The sequence below is a fragment of the Globicephala melas genome, chromosome 1 (genome assembly GCF_963455315.2).
Source record: "Globicephala melas chromosome 1, mGloMel1.2, whole genome shotgun sequence".
Lineage (NCBI taxonomy): Eukaryota > Metazoa > Chordata > Mammalia > Artiodactyla > Delphinidae > Globicephala > Globicephala melas.
In genome coordinates, this window is record NC_083314.1 from 30,188,958 (window position 1) to 30,207,970 (window position 19,013).

Here is a 19,013-nt window from a genome sequence, read left to right on the forward strand (position 1 = left end):
CCAATGATTTTTGTTTTTTAATTGGGTGATTGTGAGATATAGGAATTATTATTAGAAATAGGGAAACGCCACAGATTTGGTTGAAAGTGACTAGAGAAGCCCTAGAGAAAATGGATAATAATAAGTTAGAAATAGGTGCTCTGGCTCCAGGAGACAGTGAATGGCCAAGCTCTGGGGACTCGGGTGTGCTTTGTCCTTGGATGGCATGACTTAGAGAAGAGACAGAATCAGAAAGACCCAAACCTTCGCAGCCAGTAAGGAGAGTAAGGAGGCTGGTGCTGAGCATGTGGAGGGGAGGGTGCTTGATGGAATTCATGAACAAGAGTTGTGTGATGCTTTCTTGTGAACAAGGATCAAAAGAAGACCAATGACCAGGAATCCTTCAGCCTTGATACAATGGTAATAATTAGGTCCAGAACATAAATAAGTAGGCCCAGATGTTGATGTTTAATAGCTGCATTGCTCTCAGATGAAAGAGAGAAAGCAATGGAGCAGATAAGAGCTGCAGTAGCATGACATTTTGCTCTAATAAAACATATTCTCTTTTTCCTGTTACTGCCTTTCAGTCCCACTTTCTTATTTTCCCATATCTGGGACTTTATCTCTTCCTTCCTCAGTATTCTACTTCCAGACTTCGAGGTCATTCTGACCATTAAATTCTGTCCATTCTTCAGCAGCTATCTCAGAGAGCTCTTTGGAGAAAACTATCCTGAGTTTTGTTCTCTGTTCTCTCAAAAGACTTGTTGTTATTGTTGTTTTGCCTCCCTGTTGGTAGTTATTATGCCCCACCTTGCCTTATAGTTATTTTTTTATATGTCCTGTATCGTCGAGTAAGTATTAAGCTCCTTGCCATCAATAACTCAGAGAGTTAACTTTACCTCTAAACACAAGTATGAAAACTACTTGTATTTTGTCAACCAATGAAAAAGAGAACTTATCTCTTTAAAATACTTCAATACTGGGGTTGTAAACTGAAATGCATTCACAATCCAGGCAAATAAATTCACTAAGTTGCCCTTCTGAACTGGGAGCTGTGGTCAATTAAATAGTGCATAGCCCATCCAGAGGCGTTTTAATTCAGGAATTTAATGGCTGAACGCAAAAGGATTGCCCATCAGTTTAAGCTGAGCTTCAAGTTAGAGTTACCTGCTCTAATGGTAAATCTAAAATTTTGGTTGAGTTCTTCAAGTAATAATACCTCCAATACAATTCTAATATAGCATTGTATTGGAAGAACTCTTGATTGACAATATTAAGGTCTTAATTAAAAAGTAAGAATGAGATTGAACCATGAAGTGCCTGTTATTATTTTAATGTTCATTAACATAAACCAACAATGTTAGCTGTGAAATAAAGAGAATATCAATGACAATTTTCATATTACTGTAATTAGTTTCTAATTATCATTCAGTGTTTCCTAGAAACTTTTAGGAGCTCTCTGCCTCACAGGTTCAATTAGATGCTTTGCTGTAGATTTAATTTGTATGTCTAGTATTATGTCTAGTATTTTACCAACCTCTTTGTATTAATATTCCCAAATTATAATGGTCTGAATCTCCATCTACTTTACTAGCAGTTTTTGGTCTTTTTTAGTAATTTTCTTCTCCTGCTATTTCTTATGGTGATTTGGGATTAATCCCTGTATTCTTTTGTGGCCTGACTTGCTACCCACTGCTTACTTTCCTGCCTCTTTCTGCTTCTTCTTTCTCTTTTTCATGTTCTACTTCAGAGCCGCTAATGAAACAAGGGATCTACTAACTTTAGGCCCTTACTTCAATCAGAAACCAACTGTGATGAGTGATGTAATGTGTGAGAGGAAGGTAGTGTGATTGTTGGGGAAAGGAGTCTATTTTGTTATGGACCATTTCACAAGGGAAAAACTGTCTCAAATACTGTTGATCTAGCTCTTTCAGGTTACCCATTTATGCTCCCTAAAGGCTTGATGAACAAAGCATGGTCCATGAACCAAGAATATCAACATCACCTGGGAATTTATTAGAAATACAGTATCTGGGCCCACTCCAGACCTACTGAATCTGAATCACAATTTTAACTCTAAAGTTTAAGAGGTACTGCCTTAAGTAGGGCAGCAGGGCCAGACTGGGTTCCAGGCCAGCACTCAGTTTTTACTGGGTGCAGGGCCAACGTGTTTGTGCAGAGCTTTCTGTTTCCCTTCAAGGGCCCTGATTATTTCTTCTGCAGTCTGGCCTCAATCAAGCCCACCCCAGTTTGTCTAATGGTTTTTTCTTGTTTTGGTTTTGTTTTGATTTGTTTATTTCTCTTGTGGGAGGGAGAAGGGATTATAAAGAAGAATCTAGTTCCTTCTAGCTCCTTTACTCCAAGCCAAGAGCCTCTTCAACCTCTAAGATTGAGGGATATTAACAGTTATGTGGAGGGATGGAAACTATCCAGCTCTACCGGGCAGCACCCATATATAATACACATGTCATGGTGGCCAAGTAATGTTCATATCTACCTCAGGGGAAAACAGCTGTATTAAGAACATGATAATGCAATTCCATCCTCTCACAACATCTGAGATCCATACCCAGTATCATGGCTATTACATAGATAATATAACAGTGGTTTGGGCTTTGGAAATTTTTTGTTTGTTTATTTTTCCCCACCTCCTGATAAATGCTTTCTTCCAGCTAAACATCCAAGACTTCTCTAATTATTTTGGTTTTGGAGTTGTTAATTTCACCCTCCTGGTTTCCATGCTCCCAACATCAGATGAAAAATCTTTGGATGAACACTCCATGTTGATCTCTTGAACTATGGGATAGGAGATGTCCTTGGGTAGGACAATGTCCAATCACAACCTTGTTTTCCCCCAGAATTGCCTTCTCAACTTGTGAGATAGCTTAGACAGTTCCATTGGTGTTTTATGACTGGACCCCCTCAAGTTCAAGAAATGAAATCAGTGGTGGGCATTTGAATGTTTTCATATTCTGGACATTCAGTATTTCACTTATTCTAGATCATGGTGAAATAAGCCTTTACCCATTGTATGAGTTTAATTTTCTTCAATGGATTGACTGGGAAGTTACTGTGTTTCCAGATAAGCCACCACAGGAAATAAATCTGACCGCTCTTCTCAGTTCTTTATAAATGGTGTAGGTTTTCATTAAAATGGTCAGAAATAAATTGGGGGTTGTAAGTCAGCCATTCCTGCATTTCATATATTTCTGTCTTTTGTCTTAATAGCTTGAGGATATTCTCCATCACAAGCACATCGATACTTAAGGAGTTGCATCTTTTTGTTACTGTTCTTTTGCAACTTATTTCCATTCTTCATCTGAATGGATCACTTTTTACATGCTCTCATAAAAATGGCTTGCCACCAATTGGCAAGAGCAAAATTTATAGTCAGAAGAGTTACTTAATAGTCCTTATGATGTGTGGGTTTGGCTAGCCTTAAGTCTTTTTTTCTAAAACTACTTTATTGAAGTATGATTAAAATAAAAACCTCTATACATTTAATGTATTCAACTCGACGAGTTTGAAGATAAGTATAAACAGGTGAAATCATCACCACTATCCATGCCATAAGCATATCCATCATCCCATAAAATTTGCTTCTGCCTCAATTAATTAATTCTGGGTAAGAACATTTAACATAAGAGCTACCATTTTAGCAGATTTTAAAGTATGCAATACAGTTTGTTAACTATAGGCACTATGCTGTACAGGAGATCTCTATAACTTTTACATCTTGTGTAACTGAAAGTTGTACCCTTTGACTAATATGTCCCCACTTCCCCATCTCCCAGCGCTTGGCAACCACTATTCTACTCTCTGCTTTTATGAGTTTGACTGTTTTATATTCCTCATATATATGGTGTCATGCAGTATTTGTCCTTCTGTGTCTGGCTTATTTTAGTTGGCATAATGTCCTCCAGATTCACCCATGTTGTCACAAAAGGCAGGATTTCCTTCTTTTTTAAGGCTAAATAGTACTCTATTGAGACTTTAGCCTCAAGTCTTGGGCTCAAGAAAGCATCTTTAATTCTCTAGAATCCACTCAGGCCATTTTTTCCCTCTGTGTTCTATTCTTACTCTCAGCAAGTTTGATAACAAAGGAAGCCCTAACCAGTAACATGCTGAGCTACTCCAATTACATGGAAATAGGAATTATTATGTTTCATATTACTGGATAATGAATCATTATTCATATTTTATTATTATTTTGGTCCTCTAACAGGGTATGCAGTTCTCTGTGAGGCCTTGTTCTTTTCAGGCATGTATGTGAAACTCAGCAGTATATATGAGCTTAAAACTTAAGTTGCTTTTAAATGAAATAATTTGAATATGTCCTGCCTCTTATCTTTTATTCTTCCAAAGGTTGTATGAATGTTTATTACTGTCATGGAGAAATGATCTGTATAGTCTTAAACTTATCTTGTGGGTAGCTGCACCGGTAAGAAAGAAAAGGAGAAAGCTTGGTGATATGGACTGGCTGAATGCAAGTTTAATAAGTACATATTTTGCATCTAAAGTTTTTGAGAACAGCTTTCAGGGTGCCTTATGACTTAAACCTGATTACATCTGGAGTTAACTTAAGGACAATAAAGTTAGAAATAAATATTATGGAATATTTTTCTCTGGAGACTGTAAGACTGTCTAAGTAATTCTAAGATATTTCTAAGAGTCTAAGATGCTCTTTTCTGAAACTGACATCTTACTGTGAAATATTTTTCATCTGTCATTGGAATGGCTAGCATGGGTTCTACAGAAATTCAGAGAGAAATAGATTGCTTTTAAAACAATTGTAAAATATTTTGGCATGAATCATGCTTGTAATATTTTGCTTTTATAATATCCCCTTGGTAATTCAAGAATCTAAAGAGGAAATTTATAAGCAATAAATAAGAAAGAAAAAATATCTAAAAATATTGGCAGTTCTTAAAGTTCAATTCTGAAAAAATAAATTCTTGGAGAAAACAAAAAATTTTAACTAGATTTGCAAGAAACATAAACATTTGCCAAAAGCCAGTCCTTTCTTTGTCATCTTCTTGACATACCTCTCTGACAAAGTCACAAAACAACTGGCACATGGTAACTACACAATCAGCCAAACTGAGGAACAGAGGGGAAGCTGAACTATCACATAATCAAACAGGTATTTAAATCATCTTTGCTGTGAAAGATTCTTCACCCCATTTTTGTTGTCACTCTTATTGTAAAATAGCACCATGAAGTGGTTAGAAATAGTAAAGAATTCTAATCTCAGCTACTTGGACTCTCTGGCATTTGTTCTAGATAATTCTTTTTCTATAGCTAAATACTACTGGGAAAATGATAAGGTTAGCTATGTATTGGGCTTTCACTGTATTTGTAGATAAATGACTTATTTTAAAATGTGGTTGAATCAATTTGATTTGACCAAGATAAAAAGCAAGCTCTTGTTTTCACCAGAATGTTAGAAGAAATGGTAAAAATTCAGTAATACCTTAATGCTTTGATTTCACCTTTAGTTTTCTTTGTAGCCACGCCAATTAGACCCAGGAACTATTTTTCTCTTTCAGGGTAACTGTAGATGGTGGTGCTGTTTCTCTGGAGTGCTTTTTGGACATCTGAATTTGCTATTTTGTATTTTAAGTGAATATCATTGGGATTGGATTGGATTTTGTCCTCCAAATAACTTCATTCCAGAGAGGGAAAGTCTGTTCAAATACATAAATATGTCTGTCAAAATTCTACAGATAAGAGTCCTCTCTGACTACCAACTGTGTTGGTTTTCTGGAGTAGTTCTGTTACCTTATCCTTTACTCAGAACATGGCTTCTCCCTATATGTTCTCGCTAGGGCAAAGACTCTTTCCAACACAACTGAATCATTTTATTGTTGTATGACCAACAGCTGTAAATAAATCTCTGGAGATGGACCTTTTTACTTAAGATTATGAACACAACTCAAGAGTAAATCATTATCAATAGCCAAAATATGTAATTTACTTGACAAAAATCATTGTGCCTACAGAATAGCAGATTTCTATCCTTAAGGACCTCTCTGGAAAAGACTCTAAGAACTATGATGAACTTCTAGTTCTCTCATTCCTACCTGGGAATCTGACAGGGTTCATAGATAAACACAGGGTAAATGCACAAACATGTAGCCAAGGTTCTATGGAGAAATATTGAGGCTCACTAATATTGTAGCTTATTTTTTGGACTTGGGGAAAAAGGGCAATTGATGTACTTTTTTTAGAATTTCCAAAAACCACTACTACATTTTTACAAAGAAGAACTGTACATGGCAGTGTTGAGAGTATTTTGGCATGGTTAAGGAACAATATATTGATAAAAGGCAGAAAACAGAGTGCAGTCATAAACAAACAACTGTCTGTAAGTCTGGGGAATCCCAACTTGTGTTGAATTTTATCTTAGAATTTAAATATTATCTTTAGGCATCTGGACTCTTCAGATTTACAGATGATGCCAAATTGTTCCAAAAAGTAAAAACCCAAACATGAAAGAAAACAAAAATCAAAGATGAGAACACCAGGATATGTGAAGGACTTTCTGGAAAGTTATCAAGAGAGAGAAAATTTAACCAAATAGAAAATAATACATTTATAAAAAATAATGCAAAGTCAAGTCTGAGGCAGGTACAGCACTAATATTTAAGACCCATGAAAGGAACTAGAGGGTCACCAATAGCCTAGTCCCTAAAGTTGCTGCTCCGTTGTGCTCCTGTGATCAACAAGACCCCACTGAGGTCTTGAATAAGGTGTTGAGTATAACATAGGAGGAAATTGGACAGAAATAGGAAACTATCCTACCCATATTTAGAACCATATGAATATCAGCTCCTTAGAATTAGAGCTATTTCATGCCATTTATTAATCTAACCTCAAGGCAGATTTAACAGTTTGAAAAAATTCGATTGAAAATTTGACTGATTGAAAAGGAAGGCTAGGTAATGAAAAGTAGAAGTTGTTACTGGTCATGTGTTAAAAATATAAACAGTTCAAAAGGGTTAGATAAATATAGATAATGCATGCACAAGAGATGAGCAAGAAAAAATGGGATACTTGGGGTTTATTCTTATTTTTTGATGTTGATGTTACTGGGAAATTCAATATATCTGTGTGTGGCACACAGGAAATTAGCAATAAATGGAAAAATTACTGTAGTTAATACCAATAATATTATTACTTTTATTACCACCTTCAGAGGCCTGGATTAGGCCCAGGTTTATACGTTCTCTTTCCTCCTAGATAGTTAATCTGTTGCAAGACCAGGGGTAATTACCTGTGCTGGAGGCTCTGTAGCATCTGGCACAAGGTTATTTTAGTAACTCCTTAAAAGATATTTGTTGAATACCTATTACTTTCATTAGTTGATGATCATTTCCCACATTCTCAAGGTGCCTTATAGATTTTAGCACGCTTTAATGTGTCCTATCTTTCATTCCTCACAAGTAACTAAACATATGAAATTGAAATCTTCTAGGGAGATGAATGCATATTAATTGTTCTTTTCATATAATACCATTGGAACTTAAGATCATTACACATTGATATTGATTTTTTTCCTTTAATAAATCACGTTTTGACTTTCTTAACTAGCTTCTTTATTATCATAATGTCAATACCCAGCTAATTGTGTCATCTGGACTCTTAGTGAATGAATAAAATAGTGATAGAGGCAATCTTGCAAATTTGTTTTGGGAGATTTAAATGATGCAGACATATTAACTTTTCATTTATTAGTTACCTACTCTGAAAATTTTCACAAATGTTGACTTCTCTTTAAAGCAACAGGCCTGAAAAGCTTAATTTTGCTCATTGGTGAGTTTTTTCCTAAAATCATAGAAATGATAGGTTGCTAAAGAAAAGCCTATCAAAGTGGAGCTTTACTTCTTTAAATTAATGAATTAGCATTGCTTTCTTTTGGGAGGAGATCAAAATTGACTGTAGAGATAGACGTTTATTTGGGATGATACTAAAGTCTTCATTATCTCCAAGAGTGAATAAATCTTGATGACTGAATTGCTGGTCTGTATGTGTTTTGTGAAATGATGAATCAGTGCACAATGTTCGAGGTATACCATTTTGCTCTGCCTTTTTATCCTGATGATACCATCTGGGTTTGTCTTCATTTCCCTCTCTCTCTGAACATATTTTGAAGGGCTTCCATTTTTCACCTCCTAGAAATTCTAGGATAGAGAGCTATCCTGTCCTTACCCTCATCCTACCCTATTGGCATCCCCAAGCCAGCCTGTATTAATCATTCCTTTCTTTGAGTTTTTCTAGCACTATGTTCGTCTTCATGGAGTTTATTTTACCTGACATTTTGTCCTCAGTGAGCATGTGCTATGATTCTTACTAGTGGCTGTAAGCACTTGGAGAACAAGAATAATTTCTCATTTCAATTTGAATCCTCTGTAGATTCAGTGTCTGGCAGATAGTAGATACTCAGCAAATGTAATGACTTCTCATAGGACAGCTGATGTCCCAGGCATTCAGGTACATCCGCAACAAATTCCACTTTTTGATTCATTGGCAGTGGAAAGAACACTCAGTGTAATTACTTTGCTGTCATTTACTAGCTTAGATGGGTTTCAGCATGGAGACTCAGCATGGATTCCAGAGTCCAAGACACTCTCAATTTAAATTTTATTTTGTTTAAAGTGAATATTTACAACATCAGACATTCCCATATTTAAATGTAAATATTCTTCAATCCTGTCTAGAATAGTGCAAAAAGTATATATATTCTGGTAGTAAAGAGACCTGGATTTTAGTCCTGTATCTCATGTTGCAAAGGAGAACATTATGTGTTAAGTGACAGCTCCAGCTCCAATGCTTATAAGAATATCAATGTTTTGGTCATAACCACTATCATAGGAACTACCGGCATTTATTGAGTGCTTACAATATACTTGATATTCAGTAAATATTTACTTTTTAGGTGTATTCTTTTATATATTATTGTCCTCACAAAGATAAGTAAAGTTCAGAGAAGTTAAATAACTTGGCTAAGGAGAGACTGTTAGAAAGGTTCTAGGTATTTTCATCATAAACACCTTTGCCACAAGTAGTTTCACAGCACAACTAACTGGCTGTAAAGCCATTTTGCTATAAAAGAAAAAAATAACTGGTTGATTGACAGTTTTGTTTTGATTACAGTAGAAAATAATAAAATACCAGTTTCTGCAAATCCTTTGGAGAGCAGTCATCCCTCCCACCTGTCAGAATCAGAAGTTTTCCAGGTTAAGCAAATAGAAGAGGCGACTAGTAATTCCCAACAGCTTTTGAAGGCATTAATGATCGATTCTTTAGCTAATTTAGTTACAACGGCTTGTTCTCTCTTGCTGTGTTTTCCAAATTTATGACATAATACTAGAAGTTGGAGGCAAAAGGAGAATCAACCTCCTCTTATCCTCCTGGCCCCCAAATGGTTACATGATTCCTGATGAGTATAAGTCTCTTGAAAACGTTGAAAATTTTAACAGAATATGGCTTAGGTTAGCTCACCAAAGGATTTGCAAAAACTGATATATTATCATTTTCTAGTGTGATGTCAACCATATATTTTGTCTTTTTCAGCAAAATGGCCTCACAGCCAGTTAGTTGTAGGCGAAACTGCTTGCAGGGAAGGTATTTATAGGAACACAGTGGACACATGTTAAGTAAGCTGTAGAGCTGACATTTAAATCTAGGATAATCTAGTGTGTGTGTGTGTGTGTGTGTGTGTGTGTACATATATACAAATTATGATAATACATTATCATATAGTGTGATAAATATTATAATATATATATATCATAATCTGATCCCATTAAATAATTTGAATCCTTCCTGTTTCATTCTGCATTCAGCTTGTAAATGCCCTTTTCTCTTTTACAAAGAAATCAGTCAAGTAAGAGACTTCTCAGGGTAAGGTGACATGGGTGGTAATCAAGGGACTTTTCTTTTGAGACTTGATTACTTTACAAGCATCAGTCCATTCACCATAGTACTTGGGTATCTTATCCAGTGAAAAAGTGCCATGTTTATTTAGGAGATAGGCACAGTCAATGAAGGAGAAGAAAACAACATGCTGAGAACGTGTAGTGGAAAGAAACAGAACAAAGCAGAGCAAAAACAGAACAATAGCTGGAGGGCTAAACAAGGGACCATGCTTATGTAAACTTCCCTGGAACAAACCATGAATGTTCCCAGAACTGGGGCACATCCAGAATTCCACAGCACTATGTCCATCACTTTTATCCAAATACCAGGACTGTCACATTACATAATTTTCACATTTGTTCTTATTTTTGATGACCGCAGAACAGACTTGTGTCCCAGTTAGCCATTTTGTCCCTTTCATTTATTCTTTGGGTCAGATTTCTGCTAACTCATGTCATTTGCATAACTGCTCAGATCTGTTTCCAGGGAAACGGTTTTACTTTCCGTGTAAATATAAGATATTTGTCCTAACTCCCCTCTGTCACATTTTGTTACAAAGAGACATTTTGGGTAGTTGTTTATTCTTAAATTTCTCTTTGAAACAATTTCTTGTGGAAATCATGTACAAAATTACTTATCCCTTTTGCTATATGCAGGACTCTATTGAGAAAGGAGAAGGTTGACTTAAGAGGGTTTGTTTGGAGCAGGGAGAGTCAGAAAAGTTGTGAGATTAGACCTTTAGGTTTGTCTCTAGCCTGTGATGTGGAATTAATTTAGAGTGTGATTTCTGTCATTAGCTGGAGATTTGGGGAATTATTTACACACGGTCAAATTTCACATGTGAACAAAATGACAGTTTTGGAAACTACACCCTTTCTTTTGCAGCATTGGAGTTCTTCACTGAGCAAAATTTCCCCCATTGTTTACTGCTGGGTGCTGAGTGTTCCGTGTCTGTGGGGGTTCCTGGTGGAAGGAAGCCATCGGGAGGTCTGGGGGCTGGTCAAGGAAAGCTCATCAGTTAAAGGGAGAGGGATATGGAGGCAGATGAAGGACATTGTAGAAGAGGCTCAGTCTGAGAAACATGGCACTCGAATCAAATAGCGTCATCTTTTCCACACATCATGGCAGATATGGATCACCCTCTGGGGGGTCCTCCAGGTGGGCTGCTCAGTATAACCTTAGGGTGGCTTTGAGTGTTAAGCCATTGCAAGTTGATACCTGAAAACTGCCAATTTCAAATGATTTTGGAACAGAGTTTGATGATGGATGCATCATTCCAAGCGTCAATCTAGAAGATACAATCAACGGAGTTGCACTGATGATGTAAAATGTCTGGAAAGCAAAGCCTGATGTAAGCTTCATGTGAAAAATCATTGGTCACTTGGTCATTCTCACCCCACAAATAGTGGTATCTTAAGGTGACAAACTAATTTGGTAGTTCTTTTCAGAAGGACAGTTTTTGGGACCCATACATCTTCATGAGATCATGTGCTTTTTAGTGATCTTTCTTCCTCAGAACAAATTTCATGTTAGAAATCTTCCAGGGCCCGTCTGTGGAAGATACTGAGAATATAGAGGACTGGATTGCCTGGGAAGACCTGCTTTCTCTCTTTCTCTCCCTTATCAAAGACATGTTAATAAAGGGTTAATGAGTTCTACGTATAAAATCTTTGGTTTTTAAAGCTTTTTGCTACCTGACCTCTTTGTTAGACTAAGCCTTAGAGAACCCAAAAAGGAAGGTCAAAATAGGACTAACATTTTCTTTAAAAATTTAAGGATCTTCCTCTTTCAGATGAGAGCAAGGAGGTTTCTTTTAATGTTTGACTTTTTCCCCCTTCTCTTTTTTGGCAGCCTTCACATGTACAAATCTCACTGAAGTCATTCCAGGCTGAAAGCATTTATGATCAAATACCAGAAAGCTAAAAATAAGTATTCTACCCTTTCTCTAGAGGTTACTGAATATTTATTTCTCTTAACCTTTCTGGTCAGGTGGCAAGAGATGGATTTTAATGGTTGCTGGGGGCAAATGTGTTGGAAGATCAGTAAATAATTCAAGATAACTGCACTCAAAACCACCCTTCAGTGCCAAGCAGTCTGGCTTGTTTCACAACTTAAATAGTTTTGGAAAACGGTGATACAGCCAAAACTTCAAGGCCAGTATTAGATTACACCAATTTGTAGCTATTTGTAGTATTTGATGGCTTCAAAGCCATCCTCCCTTTTCCTGGCACTATCTCCTTGGATTTCCTTTGGGAACTATCTCATCCCACTCTCAGTCCAAGTGGTTTGAGTGGGGCCACCCAATCTCTGGATCAAGGCTAGGGGAAGGAATGTGACTCAGCCTTGGCCAATCAGATAATCATGGCCAGTACTTTTGCTGGAACAGTTGAGGAAAGAGACCCTTTCTTTCTGCATGTTGTTAAGCTAGTAGGTATAAACCTAAGGTAAAATTTGTCTGAAAGTGAAACTAGTACAGAGGAGAGCAGAGCCATAGATTAGAATGAAATTTGGTCTTGAGAACAACTTTTGAGCACCTATATCCGGCTATACTTGAAGCTTTTCAGCTACTGCGCCAATAAATTTCCATTTTACTTAAGTTAGCTTAACCTTGTCTTCTGGTAATGAGTTCTGAATTATACATTCCTCTTAATTATCTTCAATCCTCATTTTTTCCCAAGGGATTCTTTGCACCTGACACCAAACTTAGTTATTTTGATTTTTTTTTGGGGGGGGGGGTAATTTTAAAGTTGCCTGTTTTTATTTCTTTGAGTTGCAAAACTAAAATAATGCATCATTTTTCCTGCTTAAAGATAGAGCAGTCTAAGACCAAAGACAGTTAATTTTTGTCTACTTTTATCACTGAGGTCTACGGCCTAGACTTGACTTCCCACAGTTACAGAGATTCAAAGAAAGAAGATGGCATTTATAAATGATGAATTAATTTTACCAGGTATTGCCCATTAACTTCTTAATTATATTACTATAATCAAGTTTCTGTGGCTTTTTCTTCCTCCTAGATGCTTAACACTAGAAAGAAGCCTGGTAATGCATACTCTTGTGCCCACTGCAATTTTTCAGGCTCACCCCTTTCTGAGGGAGTTTTACCACAATATGGACCACAAGAAGTAAAAGCTGTGTTTTATTTACTCTCAGATCATGTATCAGTGGCCCTGGTATGGAATACATGATCAGAAAATATTTGCTCAACCAACTAGTTTATCTAACTTTGTAGTCCAAGTGTATATTAATTCTGCATAGTCACCTCTTCAGTAATGTTTTCTCATTGAGTATCTTCTACAGTCAGATTTTGTGAAATACATTGATGATACAAAAATGAGAAGGCATATTCTACCCAATTGCACTGGGAGTTTTTCATCAACATGGAAGAATGACCAACAGAGTTTATCATCTCCTATTCTTCCCCAAACCCACAGAAGTGACAACAAAGGACTGTTTGAAAGGTATTAACCCACAGGGACAATGAGAGAATGAAGCAACGGATGAAAGATGCAATTTTTTTTTTTGAATAAGGAAAGTGATGGAGGAGAAGTAAGTGTTCACACTTAGCAGAATGGACAGAACTATATAACCCAACTTCCAACCCCGTGAGAAATGAGCCAGTTTGCCCCACAGAACTCAGTTCTGTGAAAGACTTAGTTGAGAAACAAGGCTGGAAAGAGATTTATTGAAACAATAGATCTAGAGCAGCTGGATCCCCAGGACCCTCCCCCACTCCATGCAACCTTCCAGAAAAGTCACAGAGTTTTATTTTCTGGAAATATTGTGCAGCTCCTAATTTGAGAATCCCAAATGCAGCAGGGAGAGCTGGGGTGGAAAAGGTAAATAAGTGAAAATCTGAATTACTGACTTTGTTCTTCTTTCCCCAGTCTGCCTGCAGGGTGCCAACCTACTGCCTAGCTGCGAGCTTAGCGAATTCCCCTCTGGAGGAAGTCACTGGCCCCAGAGAATGGCCATGATGTACTGACATTTGTTTCCAATCTAAATTTCTTTTGAAGTGTAAAGTAATGACATTATACAGGAAGACAGGTGCAAACATACACACACCTGGAGAAAGGCGTTGATTCAGCTTCAGTAATTCAGCAAATATTTCTTTAAGTTGACAACAGCCAAGGCCCTGTGCAATCAAGGGTATCAGTAGGTAAGAGAGTTTCCAAGACTGGCTAGTGAGAGGGGTATACTCTTTCTGAATTTACAGAGCAAGTGATGGAACTTAAAATCTGTTTACCTGTGTATTCCCAGTAATTTTAAACTTACAATTTTTATTCTGGGCTTTTAATTTATAGACACTAAAGTTTTCATTGAAAGAAAAGGTTCTGTGTTAACATAATTCAAAGGTAACTTAAGATTTGTATACTTTTTACTGTCTCTAAAACGTTTTTTTTTTTTTTTTTTTTGCGGTACGCGGGCCTCTCCCGTTGCGGAGCACAGGCTCCGGACGCGCAGGCCCAGCAGCCATGGCTCACGGGCCCAGCCGCTCCGCGGCACGTGGGATCTTCCCGGACCGGGGCACGAACCCGTGTCCCCTGCATCGGCAGGCGGACTCTCAACCACTGCGCCACCAGGGAAGCCCTCTAAAACGTTTTTTATGCATTACATTTTTCTTAATAGTTTTGGAAATCATGGTCAGTTTCTTACATTAATGATCATCTTTTCTAAGATTTTTTGTTTGTTTGGTCTGGTGCCTCATTTCTATTTCATTAGTTTTGGTCTGTAAGTTCCTTGAGATCAGGACTCTGTCTCACCTACTTCTATATCCCCACACACAGAGATGCTAAATAAATGCTTGTTTTCTTTTTTGTGTGTCTATCGTTGAGTAGTACAGCAGTCCTTAAGCAACAGCACAGTGTCATCTCCTTGAACAATGTATCAGTCATAATTTTATTTTATATATTTTCTGATGCTTTGACATCTTGGGTCCTTGCTTACCCATGAGATACTGCCACTTCCAGGGCTGGCCAATTTCTAGAGAAGGTAAAGGATTGGCATGCAAGTGCGCCTTTCATATGCAAGCCAAAAAATCCAAAGCCCACATCCCCACCACCTCCTCTCTCTGGCTGTCACAGGGCTCTTACACTTCTGGACCACTGATCCCATCTTACTCACCCCATGGCTAGGTACCGGACAACTCAGGACAGCCCCTATTCCTCAGAGCCCTCTGAAATTATTCAAACTAGGCAATCCTAATTCTGCTTACCCTGTCTTACGTTGCCTTTCCCATGAAAATGACAATGAGGCTCTTGTCCATGCTTTTCCCCATCTCTCTCTGCCTCCTGACTGACCCTGGTGCTTCCCCATGTGGCCCCACATGTCATGTCATTCCTCCTGCTATAGGAAACTGTGAATAAACCTTCTTCCTTCATGACTATCATTTCTGTGTCTGTATGTCTTACCATACATGTTTAAGAGAAATCCTGGATACATTTTAAAACAGTTGACTTATTCATAGACTTGGCTGGTAAGGAAACATTGCTGTGCCCAAATGTATTCAGTGTTTTCACTTACACACTAACATCAGCATGGTGTTAGTTCACCATGTCCCTGTTCGCACAGGATACCACCAAACCCAAAGGGACCAGATGACACATGACACAAGTGGTGGTCACTCTGTAGCTGAGAAGTCAATTCCACACTGTAGTTATGGTCTGCATTATGGTCTGCAGCTATGCCCGAAGAAGGACAAAGTGGAAAATTCCATGTTTCCCTGGAACCAGGAAGGTTGATGGGAAACAGCCTCATGGCAGCCTTCTGCAAAATGGAGAGCCTCCTGCAAGATAGTCTGTGCAACAGCTCCTCACAGAATATCTGTCTTGCCATGCTCCAGGAAGGATGGCAGAGAACATTCTGCACAGACATGGTCAGACTGCAGTTGAGCCTTGCGTGCATGGTCTCTGTGGGCATATGCAAGGTCACAGGGCACTCTGGCAGAACTGTCCCCTACATTTGTCACTTCTCAAGGTCTTCTGGTATTTCTAGCACTGTGATAGTTTAATGAAAGCTTTAGTTTTTAAGTGTACCCAGCTTAACTCATCAGATGTGCTGTATGTGTATCAGATGTCTTTCAAAATATCTTTACCACTTAGATTACTAGATTGTGGATCTATTCTGAGAGATGTCAGAAATATTGCCATCTAGTTCTATCCATTTCTTTAATTGTTTCAACTTCTACGCTTTTTATGTAATTTGAAAGTGGTAAAACATCTTTCAGTAAAAGGAAAAGACTAAGTGTCACATAGCACTTCATGTTTAAAGTGAAGATCCTCCTTCCTTCCCCTTTTCTTTCTCCTTTCTATTCTTCCCTCCCTCTTTCATTTTTGCCTTAATTGGGGTAGGTAGTGTAGTCCCATGTTCATCTATGGATGGAGGTGATTGGAAATGTGATTTAATTAATATTAGAGAGTGAGTGAAAGTCAGGATGTGGACCTGAACATTCATCTAGATTTCTTGATTGGACCTTTGATTGTTAATTGTTCTCTGTATTTGTCTAGTGAGATTAATCATATAACTAAATTAAGGAATGTATAAAAATTTAGCACAGCATACTTTCATATATAATATTCTTAGTAAAAATTTACCTTAAAAGTAATTTAGCATCTAAGGATTAGCAAAGCTTTTACAGGACATTTTATTTGAGCCTCTCTGTACCCTGTGAGGTAAGCACAACTGCTTTTTCACCATTTATAGCAAAGTAACTGAAGATCAGAGAGCAAAAATGTCTTGACCAGAATCACACTGCTAATAAATAAGATATCTAAGATTTGAACCCAGGCCTGGCATACTTTTACATAGTAATAATTGTCTTTAATCTCATGCATGTTCTCTAAGGCACTGTTATGTCCTGAATTTTGTCCCCTCCAAATTCATATGTTAAAGCCCTAACCCCTTGTACTTCAGAATGTGACTGTTTTGAGGTATAGGGCCTTTAAAGCAGTAGTTAAGTTAAAATGAGGCCCTTGGGGTGGGTCCCAATCTAATCTGACTGGTATCCTTATAAAAAGAGGAGATTAGGGCACACAGAGAGACACCATGGATGGGTGTATACAGAGAAAAAGCCACATGAGGACACAGTGAGAAAGGTGGCCATCTGTAAGCTAAAGACAGAGGCCTCAGGAAAAACCAAACCTGCTGACACCTTGATCTTAGCCTTCCAGCCTCCAGAGCTGTGAGAAAATGACCTTCTGTTGTTTCAGCCATCCAGTCTATAGTATTTTGTTATGGCAGCCCTAGCAAACTAGCATAGGGACAAAACAGAAACTGAGGAATTCATTAATTAAACCACATTCTTAAACCAAACCAGCCTTCTGTTCAGGAGCAGTTCTTAGCAGAAACCATGGAATGTCTACTAAACTAGTGCTGTGAAAGGTGAATGGATATCTTTTTATTTGGTGATGTTTAAAATATCTGGCAAGGCATGCTGGCTCTGGGAAATACCCTATTAGCTAAGATATAATCAGTCCAGTCCAAAACCCCCTACCTAGAAAGTGAGTTAGAAAACTAAAATTGCAGAGTATGCTCCTCCAGCTATAAACTAAAGTGAAATACCTACAGAAATAGGAAAAAATTAAAGTAGTCATGAAATACAAAGTTTTTATAGAAAATGCCGCATGCCACCAAGATAACTAGAGAATATATGTTTAGTAAATATCAGAAAAAGGAAGACAATCAACCTTTTTTGATTCAGTTTTTATAAAATGTGCACATAATGGAAACCCAATGTTCTTGTCCAGCTTTTTGAGGAGAAATGGGCATTTTTTTTATCCCCATCATTCATCCCTCTGAGTTATGTGAATATAATGAATTTTGTCTCATTTTCTCTTCTAAACAAGGAACATCCCACATTGTACCCGATAGCTGGTTACCCAAACATGGCCTCCTGTTGGTTTGTTCTCACAATATTTTCTTGTAATGGCTTGCTAAATTCCATGCCTAAGAAAATTATTACCCATTCCAGGCATGCCCGCACATCCTCTGGGTTTGTCCTTGTGCCTGCTTCGCAGTGGGGCAGCTCTGCTCACAGTGTGGACATCCTCCTATGGAGGCTTGCTTTGTCCCTAATCAAGCCCTGAAGAGGCATCTCCTTATGGCACTCACAGATGGCTGTGTGGAAAACATTTTCTCATCTTGGTAAAGCTTTTTTTAAGGTCATCTTTCGGTCAAGGTGAACTTTAAAAATAGTTTTACAAAGAGGCTAGAAAACAGTTGCTTGACTAACATTGGAAAACCTCTAATTCCCCAGCTTATAGAAGTGACAGATCATAAATAAATTGATTTTCTTTAGCCTACCCTAATGACTTCTTGGCTGGAGGCTTCTTTACATTTCTACCAAGCTGTGGAGAATCCCACAAGTTTATTTGAATTACTGAGCTGTATGGAGTAGAATGGCAAATTATCAATGAACTGATCAACTTATGTGTCATAAAAGTGACCAATTCAGCTGCTTCCTTTCTTCCCCTACTTACCTTTCCAGATGTTACATTTACAGTCCCTCTTCATGTGTCCTTTCCACATCTGTCCACTTTCTCCCTCACCTTGGTTCAGGGAGCAGACGTGCATATAGTCTCCTTGTCAGGAGAAAGAATGCTGCCCTTCTTTGGATGGCCCTGTATTATCATAGACAGAGGCTTTGTCATCTGATCCTCTTTGAACCTGCCTAACTTCTATGTGCCACTGGGCAAAGTGCTTAGTGTAGTGTATTTGAGACTCCATTTTCTCAGTAAAATGAGTATAACCATGCCTTCCTTTTTCTTAAGAGTGTTGGAACATTAAATGTAATTTATATGCATATATATCTCATATCTATACATGCATATATGCACACACCCAGTAAATATAAGGCATTTATGATATATGAATTCCTCCTAGTACAGGTTCTGTTTATTTTTTCCTTCTGTCATTTAATTTTGTTTCAATGTAATTTTTTCCAATAGCATGTTGCTGTCAAGGGCACTTTTGATTATTACATTAGTACATTTTCATATGGGTCAAAAATAAGTCAGCAATAAAGTAAACTGTGTTTCTTTTACATTTTCATGAATCTCTCACCATTTCAGTAGTACAAAAAGCCATATTTGAAAACTTGAATAAAGGCGAAAGGT

The 19,013-nt window shown here is 37.6% G+C and overlaps 1 protein-coding gene across 12 annotated transcripts in view; it reads left to right on the forward strand.

The window, feature by feature from the left end:
* The window catches only part of RGS7 (regulator of G protein signaling 7), a 606,659-nt gene that overhangs the window by 274,428 nt on the left and 313,218 nt on the right, over nucleotides 1–19,013 (forward strand). The gene's annotated exons all lie outside the window — the stretch shown is intronic.